The following is a 10,843-nucleotide window of genomic DNA, read 5'->3' as shown; positions in this document are numbered from 1 at the left end:
GAATTTACTTTTTTCCTTAGATTATGGTTGTATTGCATATAGTTTATTTTTAATAATATTAATTGTGTGATGGATGATGATTCATGCATATTTAAATCCACAATGGTCAACACGAGTTAATAAACTAGATTGTGTTCGTATTTGTGGCCATAGTTAGAATACGAACAATATCTAGATTTATCATCTTCTTTTAAGCCACAAATAACCTATACTCTTAGGCTATTTTCAGAAATCATGGCATATTTTTCAAAACTTTTCTAAGTATTTTTTCCTTTTAGAATCAAATGAACTATATTCAATACATATTCGTGGCCATAGTCAGGAATATATGCTGAGTTTATTTCAACTAAATTCTATAAGGCACAGAAATCCTTTTTATCAATGATTTTTCTTAAATTCTTTAGAAAATATTTTTTTTTACAAATTGCATTCATGCATCATCTAGGTTCACATTACATCATAAAAGGATTTCATAGGGCCACATGCCCATCCTTTTGATTAATTCAAGAGTTCAAATATCAGAAAAATCGATTTTCTTTAAGTCACCTGGATTTTCTTCAAAATCGATTTTCTCAAAACACTATGATTTTCTTTCTTCAAAAATCAAATTTTTTTAGAATAGCTTTTCCTTTCAAAGTACTTTCCCAATATGATTCACGATTTTCAAAGTGTCTCCTTTTTTCAAGTATTTTAAATATTTGAAGTATATACCATGTTTTCAATCTGCATTTTCCAAAGTTCATAGCATATGCCTGATTCTTTGTGCATTTAAGAAATAGAACATTGATTTAGACAGTTGAGCAAAGAAAAGCATAAGAATCCTTGGTTCGATTACCTCTGGTTATGGTGCCAAGAACGGTTAAACCTTGTACCAACAGGCGAGTCCCATTCCTCTGAATTTTCCTGCATTTTAAAACGGACGAAAGTTATTTTTTAAAACTTTTTTAAAGGTCAGTTTGACTTGCAAAAGTAAAATTTTGCAAGGATAACAGGTTTGGCGACCGTGATGGGACCTATCTTCGCCTGATCAATCTAGTGCTTTGTTTTGGTCAACTTGTCAAAATCGTGTTCTTTAATGTCAACTCTATTTCATGTGAACCTAGGAGCCTAGAATCAAACCCAACTGACATGGAAGCATGTAGACTTAGGCATGGTTTGGTAGGACCGATTGAGGAGGCATTATTCATGCTCACATAGACTTAGGTCTCATACAATCCTCCTCAATCTAGGAATTGCTTGAAAACATTGTTTGTTTCTCATAAATTTTTTAAAATTCTACTTCTTTAGGTCATTAGAGCCTTTTGTTTTCCTGCATATTGATCATGTTTCAAAAATAACCCCACCTACTTTTACCTGGCCACCATGTTGTTGGGCTTTCTTCCAGAACCATAGTTCAAGACAAAGCCTCACAATTGAACTACCTATTTGGGTTTATCCCCCCTGCCATGTACCGAGGGCCATAGTCCAAAGTATATAGCTAGACGCTTAAGAATGTTGGAAAACATGAGCCTAAAACCAAAGAAATTATTTTTATGCCACGTACATCGAGCCTCGGCTCTAGTATATCGGCATAGCATGATTGGACACAGATGATCAAAACTTTAGAGTTAGGATTAGGATCCTATAGCCATTTCAAAATTTTTTGCATGTAGAGTCAGCCTTTTAGGGAATGTTGTATTCGCATACTTGATTGTGCAGGATGTGATTGAATGTTATTTCTCTTTATTCCCTTTATTTCCTTATATTTTTCTATAATTTTTCTAAAAATTCTGGACGATTTTCAAAATCCCTTGTTTTTTATGTATTTTCTTACATTCCCCTTTATTTTTATAAAGATTTTATCAAAACCTTGGACGATTTTTCAAGAAAATACTCTATTCAAAACTCCAAGCGATTTCCATCCTTTCGTTCCTCTGGATATCAAGTTTTCAGCCTTGTTTTGATCCTGCCTACAATTTTTCAAAAATCGTGTATATTCCTCAAGTCTTGCCCTTATTTCTTCTTTATTTTCCAAGTCTATCTTGATGGCATCCAGTCACCTTGATTCTGTCTTTCCTGAGAACCATATCTCTTACGAGGTGCGGTAAGGTCTCTTTGAACATCAAACTCTAAACACTGAACCTCTTATTCTCCGGTGGTACTATTCTTGGCTCAAAAACTTCTCTCGTATGTTCTCGGACCATCTGAACAACTGCGGATTAGAACTGACTTCATCAGTGAAAAAGCATATCGTCAATGGCAACTTGATTGAAGCACTGGTAGAGCGGTGGAATCTGCATACCTGTACCTTCTGGTTCTCATGGGGAGAGATGACTCTACTACTAGATGAATTTTCAGAGATTATGGGTCTACCTAAGCCAGTTGGTTAGCTAGAAGATCCATTAGAGCAATAGTTTTTTATCAACATCAAGGGACTCGACTCCTAAGACGCTTTAGCCTGGATGACTGGACGCAGATCCTGGCCACTAATAGAAGTATATGAGAGTCAGTATGTCGACTTGTTTGAACTATACCGACAATATGGGACATTTGAAGGAGACGACTCCTTATCCCAAGCAGCGCAAGAAAGGATTCAGCATGCCATGATTCTGTGCATAGTAGGACTAGCCTTTTTCTAGGATGGACAAAACTACATGAATATCAGAATAGTGCAGCTTTTGTGAAGATGGGGGAGTCGGTAGACTAACCGTCTCCCGATCGTCATGGCCGCACTTGCCTTCTTGTACTGTAGATTGACCCGCTTCACGCTCAAATATCCAATCTTAGTGGAAGGGTGCATCTACGCATTGCAGTCTTGGTTCTTCTGGCATGTGCCAACTCAAGCAAGTTCTTTGAGATATAACAGCCAGGAGCCACTACCTACTCCCCGATACAGATTCTTGATCAAGAACCTCCATGAAGAAGAAATAGTGTGGGATTACTTCGACCATTGAGAGTCACCCCCTCGATATACTTATGCACATGGCAAGCAACTCAAGTTACTCAGACCATTCTTTTCCATCTATTACCAGCCAGAGCGATGTGTCAGGCAGTTCTCACAGAGACATAAGCGAATCAATGCTCGATTATTACTAGGCATTATGCCAGAATTTGATCTAAAGTCTGCTTAGTGGTCCGGAACATACCATTCCGCTAAATATAGTTGGGATTCTTTTATTGTCCTTACTATTTTCCTGGGTCCTCGAGTGTCCTCTAATTATCTTAAGTAGTGGCAGATTGTTTGTCCACCCCCTCTTTGTCAAGTTTATTATCAATAAAATCATTTCTTTTCAATAATTTTTCACTCTATCATGGTTAGACGACCTCGTCTAGGTAACAAGGCACATCTTAGTTACTCACTTCTTCATTAAGAATGACAACGGAATTATCGCAATTCCAACAATGACCCAATCCCTGGTAGTGAGATATCTTTCAAATATTGACCTGATTCTCACCAAATATTTTTCCTCTATTTATTTTCATCCAAATTGTCATCCTCAAATTATAACCATCTACCTCATTCTGCAGAGAGCATCAATATTCTCGAGTGGTTCAGACCAGATCAGGCAAGAAGACTGCACTATATCAGTGCATCAGTGATATCAGTAGCGAGCAAGAAAAGATGAATTTTTCAAGATCTGCCAGAGGAGAGAGTCAGGCTGACAGGGATGAGATCAATCCTGCCGCATATCAGTTGTTTAAGAAAATGATGATTAAAATGATGTTTGAGCAAGCTGAAGACAATCCCAGAAAGGCTCCCATCAAGAAAAAGGCACCTGTCACCTTCTCCAAGAACATCACTAGCAAGAGCAACCGCACGGGAGGTTCTAAGCCCGGTAGAAGCAACAATACAGACAAAAAGGGAGATATATTCAAGCAAGACAACAAGTCATTCCAGTCGAGCTCTCACCAGAAATCCCTACAGAAAGAAAAGATAAAGTGTGATGGTTGGGGTTATGACCGCAAGTTTACTCCCTTAGAGCAGCCGCTCGAAGAAGTCCTTGGATACATGCTGACCAAGGGATTCGTCAAGCTCCCAAGAGCCATGGACCCTCCCACGATCATGGGAAGATTCCCAAATCAGTTCTACAAATTCCATCCAGCAGTAGGGCATGACATTGAGCACTGCTTTGTCCTGAAGAACATCATCCAAGACTGCATCGACAAGGATCTCTTTGTCGAAGATGAAAAAGAAGACCAATCAGCTGTCTTGACCAAGCCTCAGTAGAAATCAAGCATTCAGTGAAAGATACAGCACAACGGTTAGAGCCATGATCATAAATTTACCCTCTTGGATCAAACACTCGAGAGTGTTCTTGAGTACATGCTAGCAAAAGACATGGTAAGACTTCTGAAGGCCGTTGATCCTTCTATCGCCATGGGAAAATGGAAGGATTGATTCTGCGAATATCACAGAGCGACGGGGCACGACTTAGAACATTGTTTCATCTTCAAGAACATTGTGCAGGATTGCATCGACAACGAACTTCTTGTAAGAGACAAGGAGGACGAACAGTCGGCTATCTCGCCGACACCCTCCCTGGACGTGGAAAAGAATGATGACGCCTATGCTCCCTCATCTCTTTTATTTTGCTTCTGTCATTTTGAAGGGAATACATAGTCCCAATTCTTTCCTCGATTTGTCGTCTCTCTTTCAATGCATCAATAAGACATCAACTTTTCTCATAGTTGGCGCCATCTTCTTTATATATTGTTGTTCTTTCTCCTTCTTTGCAATATGGCTTTTTTTGAGGAGTAACCTCTTTTAGAGTGCCTCCCAAATCAATCAAGAAGTCAGTTGCCTTGTTACCTTTAGAGAGCGTTCTTCAAATATCAATTATTTATCCTTTTGTTCAATGTCTTACTCCCTAATTATACTGGGCATCTTTTGTTATGAAAACTTGTCTTTATTTTTTAAACATCCTATATGCAGGCAGGATCAAACAAAATCTTTCATCATTTATTTGCATCTATTTGCATTCATTTGCATCAAATTTATTACCCATTCAGGATAAGAGATAATCTTGAGACTCCCGATAGTTGTCCAAGTCATCGTGAGGGTGAAGATTGAAAATCTCCCATCACAATCAACAAGTGCTTTCAAAACATGAGTCTTTTTCAAATTTGACCTTCGGGCCGAGTCTTTTATCGAAACCATTTTTGCCGGTCATGTCAAAATCAACCTTCGAGTTAAGCCTATTTTCAAATCCAGTTTTACACTGGTCAAACTTTCTAAATCCAATTCTTACTGGTCGAACTTCCTAAATCCAGTTTTCACTGGTCAATCTTCCTAAATCTAGTTTTTACTGGTCGAACCATCTAAATCCAGTTTTTACTGGTCAAACTCTCTAAATCCAGTTTCGTTGGTCGAACTTCCTAAATCCAGTTTTTACTGGTTGAACTTCCTAAATCTAGTTCTTGCTGGTCGAACTTCCTAAATCCAATTTTTACTAGTCAAACCACCTAAATCCAGTTTTTACTGGTTGAACTTCCTAAATCCAGTTCTTACTAGTCGAACTTCCTAAATCCAGTTTTTACTGGTTGAACTTCCTAAATCCAGTTCTTACTGATCGAACTTCCTAAATCCAGTTTTTACTAGTCAAACCACCTAAATCCAGTTCTTACTAGTCAAACTCTCCAAATCCGGTTTGACACTGGTCGTACTCTCTAAATCCAGTTCTCATTGCTCAAACTATTCCAAAATCCAGTTTTTACTAATCGAACTTCCTAAATCCAGTTCTTACTAGTCAAACTTCCTAAATCTAGTTTTCACTAGTTGAACCACCTAAATCTAGTTCTTACTGGTCGAACTTTTTAAATTCGGTTTCTGTTATTATCACAAAATTTTACTTTTGCAAGTCAAACTGACCTTTGAAAAAGATTTTAAAAATAACTCGCCTCTGTTTTAAAATGCAGGATAATTCTGAGGAATGAGACTCGCCTGTCGGTACGAGGTTCAACCGTTCTTGGCACCATAACTAGAGATAATCGAACCAAGGATCAATCTTATGTTTTGCTTTGCTCAACTTGTCTAAATCGATGTTTTGTTCCTAAATGCACAAAGAATCAGACATGTGCTATGACTTAGAGAAATTTTGATTGAAAAACATGATGTATTCTTGAAGTACTTAGAAATATTTGGGAAAAGTAGAAGCTCTGAAAATCATGAAACATGATTTCAGAAATAATTAAAAAAAAGAAAATTTGATTTCTGAAGAAAAAGAGAACTTTCCGAGAAAATTGATCTATGGAGAAAGACTTAGAGATTTTTGAGAAAATCGATTTTTCTGAGTTTTGAATTGGAAAACATCAAAAGGTATGGGCGTGTGGCCCTGTAAAAACTTTTCATGATGTAATCTAACTTAGATGAATGAAAAAATGCAATTTGCAAAAGTATTTTCTGAAGAATTTTGAGGAAAATCTTTGAAAAAGAGATTTTTGTGCCTTATAGAACTTAGATGAAATAGATTCTTTACGTATCCCTGACTATGGCCACAAATACGTATTTAATATAATTCATTTTTATTCTAAAAGAGAAAAATACTTAGAAAACCTTAAAATATGCAATGGTTTTTGAAGATAGCCTAAGAGTGTAGGCTGATTGTGGCTTAGAAAAAGATGATAAATCTGGGTTTTGTTCGTATTCTGACTATGGCCACAAATATGAAACCCACCGAGTTTATCAACTCCTTAGAAGCTAATGCACGTGTCATTCGTGTAGACCATTATGAATTTGTAATATGCATGAATCATCATTCATCACACATTAACATATTATTAAAAATAAACTATATGCAATGCAACCCTATTCTAAGCAGAAAAAAAAGTAAATTCTTATTCCAAATTTACATTTAATTTACATTTAATTTACATTACTAATTGAATTGAAATAAAGAAAAATAAAAGGAAATATAATCTTGAATATCCCTGCAAAACTAGAAAACTTGTTAGTAAAAATATGTCGGCTTTTCTGGATTTATCCAATAATATCTAGAAATTACTGGATTTATCCAAACATAAGCCTTTTTCCATGTTTTCCTAAGATAAACATAATAAAATATGGTATAAAATTGAAGAAATAATAAAAATAAATAACTTTAAAATTCAAAATTTAGAGAAAAATAACAAAAATACCCTTGAAAACAAGACTATGGCCTTGAAATCAAGGTTTTCAGAAAAGATTTTGGTAAAACTTTGGATTTAGGGCTCAAATGGATTCAAATAAATACTAAATTGGATATGAAGCACCCTTGCCTGATTATAAACATGTTCAAATATTAAAAACATAATTTTTTTTACGAAAAATCAAAATATTACAAAAATAGTGATTTTTGTCAATGTTTTACTCGAATCGGGACTCCGCGGGCACCCTCTTTTAATGATTTAATCAAATAGTATATCAAATAAACTCAAAAATGAACAAAAATTGACATGGATAGTTCTGATTACTCTAAAATTAAAATATAATAAAAAAAATATAATTTCAACATTATTTTAATATGAAAATTGAATAAAACCCTAAAATATGTGATTTTGCCCGCGAGCACGTACCTGTCACAGTGTTAGACCCAAATCAGGAATCAAATCACTATATAAATTCATAAAAATTTAGAAAGATATACTAGACAAAAAAACAGAGATTTCCCTTTTTACAGATCAGAAAAATCATCTCCAGTTAGGAAGATATCGTTCCGGCAATATACGATCAATTATAACGAATATATAACAAGTTGAAATACATGCATCCAGTTTCAAGTATAGGAAAATATAACAAATCACATTTAAGAATTATAAAATTTTAGCAGTAAACATCAGATACACAGAGAAAGATTTTCCTATTTGCGGATCATCGATCAGATCTTTGATGAGGGAGATACGATCGACACAAGTTGATCTAGGGTTTGAACAAGGTATAACAAGCTCTGAAAAACCAATTCTACTTTCTGACAGAGGAAAAATAGTAGACAGATTCACAAAAATATGACAAAAATACAGTAAATACTAGATAAAAAAAACACTTCAACTTATAAATTGTAAATCGGATCTCTAATGAGAGGGATATCGCCTCTGCAAGTTGTTCTTGAATCCCAATAGCGATTTCATGGTTTCAAAAAATAAAGTTTGGTTTTCTATTTTTTTGACAGAGTTTCAGAAATCAAAACAATCCAAATTTTTTATGGAAAGTCACTGAAAAACCCATGAACCAACCCTAAAAAAAATGTATTTTTTTATGAAAACTTAATCATGAAATAACGAGATTTTTGCATGCCCGGGATCGAAATACATGAATATTCGATAAAATATTAAAAACCCTAATCTAAATATGAAAAATAATAGAAAAATCATGCAAATAATATCACAAAATTGGATTTAATACTTGAAAAAGTAAAATAAACATTAATATGATAAGAAAATAAAAAAAAATTAGGGAATACACGATTGGATTTGATTTGGCCTTCAAAAAGAGGGATTTGACCCATTAAACGGGTGAATCTCATCTTTTATTTGGCAAAAACATAAAAAATAACAATTTAAATGATTCCAACAGATTATAATCATGAAAAACACCATTAAAGAGTATTGGATTGCTTTCTTGAATCAATTTTATGGTTCTTGAATGAAATCTAAGCTTGAATCCAATACACAAGGGGCGATAATGGTGAGATATACGAAATAAACATTAAAAATTAATAAAACTAGTGAAATAATGTGGAAGAAGTTTACCTTGGGGCTGCAGCTTCAATGGAGCAAGGAGAACTGCTGGAGAAGAGAGAGAGAGAGAGAGAGCAAGATATAATGAGAGAGAGCTTAGGGGTCGACCCCCCTCTTTGGCCTCTTTAAATAGATTTTTTTAGAGGCTATTAATTAGAAATTTTTAGAGGCTATTAATTAGGCAACAAGCACTAGAGGGGGGGTGAATAGTTCTTTTAAAAATTGTCTGCGGAATTTTGAAAGATTTTGCAATTTGCAAAGCAAACACACAAAGAACACAATAATTTATCCTGGTTTGGTCTTTCCCGACCTATATCCAGTCCCCAAGCAAAACCCGCTTGAGATTTCCACTATCAACCTTGTGTAACTACAAGATCATACAAACCAAATCTGGTTCCACTTTCAATAACACACCTACTGAAAGCAAACAACTCCTTTAAACCAAGGAGTCCTTTTTACAGAAACTTGAAACAAGTAACAACTTACAAAACAACCTACGAGCCCTTCTTATGAATGCAAATGAGATGCAATTGGCTTTTAAGGTTGTTAAAATACTCAACTCACGAATTCACTATCTCTCAAAGGAATTTAAGTGAAAAACTGAAGTGAAAAATATCAAGTGAGTGAGAAAATGAATATGAGTGAAAAGCAAAGAGTAATTCAATATAATTTGATTAGATTGCTATGCTTTTGAGTGTAAAATGCACTCATATTTATAGTTGAAAGATTTCATACGTTGAGGGTATGAAAGGGTGTCAAAACAGTCCATTTTAAACGATCAAAACGTTTGAAAAATGAAAAGACACGCTTTTTCAAAGTTTCAGGAAAAACGGCAAAATTAGTCGACTGGAACAGTAGTTAGTCGACTGATAATTAGCTATTAGTAGACTGATAGTTATCGTTGGTCGACTAATGTGTTTATCAAGTCGTTTGAAAATCTGAAGTTTTGAAACTTAGTTGACTAGAGAAAAAGTTAGTCGACTGATAATATCATCAGTAAACTGAAAAACCTTTCAGTCGACTGCTGTTAAATTTTTCTGAAAATACATGTTCTGTCCGGTCGACTGATAAAATCATTAGTCGACTGCTGCTAAAATTTCCAGAAAACAGACATTCTGTCTAGTCGATTGATAAAACCTTCGGTCGACTAATTTGACAAAAATGATATTTTGTTTAGAAAATTTGGCGCGAAAGGATTAGTTGACTGGTGAGTCTATTGGTCGACTAATAAACACGAAAATTTAAATAAAGAGTTTTCTAAAAAGATTTTCATAAAGGATTATTTTAGAAAAGTTTTTCTAAAGACTTTTTAGGTGAAATGCAACCGAAATATGCACTCTAAGAAAGGATCTTATAAGAATCTAAGACTTTTAATGAATTTAACATTTGCACACTAGTCTTCAAAGATTCTTTATCGAATTCTTCAATGCTTGTCATCTTTCTTCATCGCCTTATCTGAAATGCAGTTGATTCACTTGCTCATCATCAAAACCTTGTACTTGAAGTATCATGTACGACTTTATTGTCGTAACAATTTTTCCTTTTTTTATGATGACAAACTTAATCAAAGATGAAGCATTTAGATGCATAGATAGAGATTTTACTCCCCCTATCAATATGCTACACAACATTAAAAGTTAGTACATTCAAAGCACATATATCACATATTGATTGGTTTGCATTTCCATTATTACTTCATGCATTTTTAAAACTTTTTCATAAATGCAATTTTCAATGCTTTCACATGATGTAATTTCCAAGTCATAATGCAATAATGCAATGTGCAATTTCTATATTTTTCTCTTAATTTCTCATTTCTCATGCAAGGTCTATCTTTTTCTCCCCCTTTGTCATAATAAAAAAGAGTAAGGGCAGAAATAGCATAAGCAAAATGTAAATTCAAGTTCAAAATATTACAACCCATAAAGTATCAAAGTTCAGTAAAGACAGAAAACAAAGATCAGAAAAGTGAGTTGTGCAAGTCCTTGATTGCAGTAATATCTTTCTGAATGAAAGAAAGTTGTTGAGTCACATCTTCACAAAAAGTGTGTTGATACAGCTCCAAAGCTTCCAGTCGCTACAAAACTTCATCATTGTCTTGACTAGTAGAAAATTTCTTTCGTTTTCCTTGAGATGAAGGTGTCACAGAAGA

General features: G+C 34.6%; 1 pseudogene; it reads right to left on the bottom strand.

Moving 5' to 3' along the window:
• Positions 1 to 2,748: 2,748 nt before the first annotated feature.
• The window catches only part of LOC149829883 (TOM1-like protein 1 pseudogene), a 52,264-nt pseudogene continuing 44,169 nt past the window's right edge, over positions 2,749 to 10,843 (bottom strand).

The sequence above is a fragment of the Nuphar pumila genome, chromosome 8, assembly GCF_984573655.1.
Source record: "Nuphar pumila chromosome 8, dmNupPumi1.hap1.1, whole genome shotgun sequence".
NCBI lineage: Eukaryota > Viridiplantae > Streptophyta > Magnoliopsida > Nymphaeales > Nymphaeaceae > Nuphar > Nuphar pumila.
This window is presented reverse-complemented; position numbering and strand designations above follow the sequence as displayed.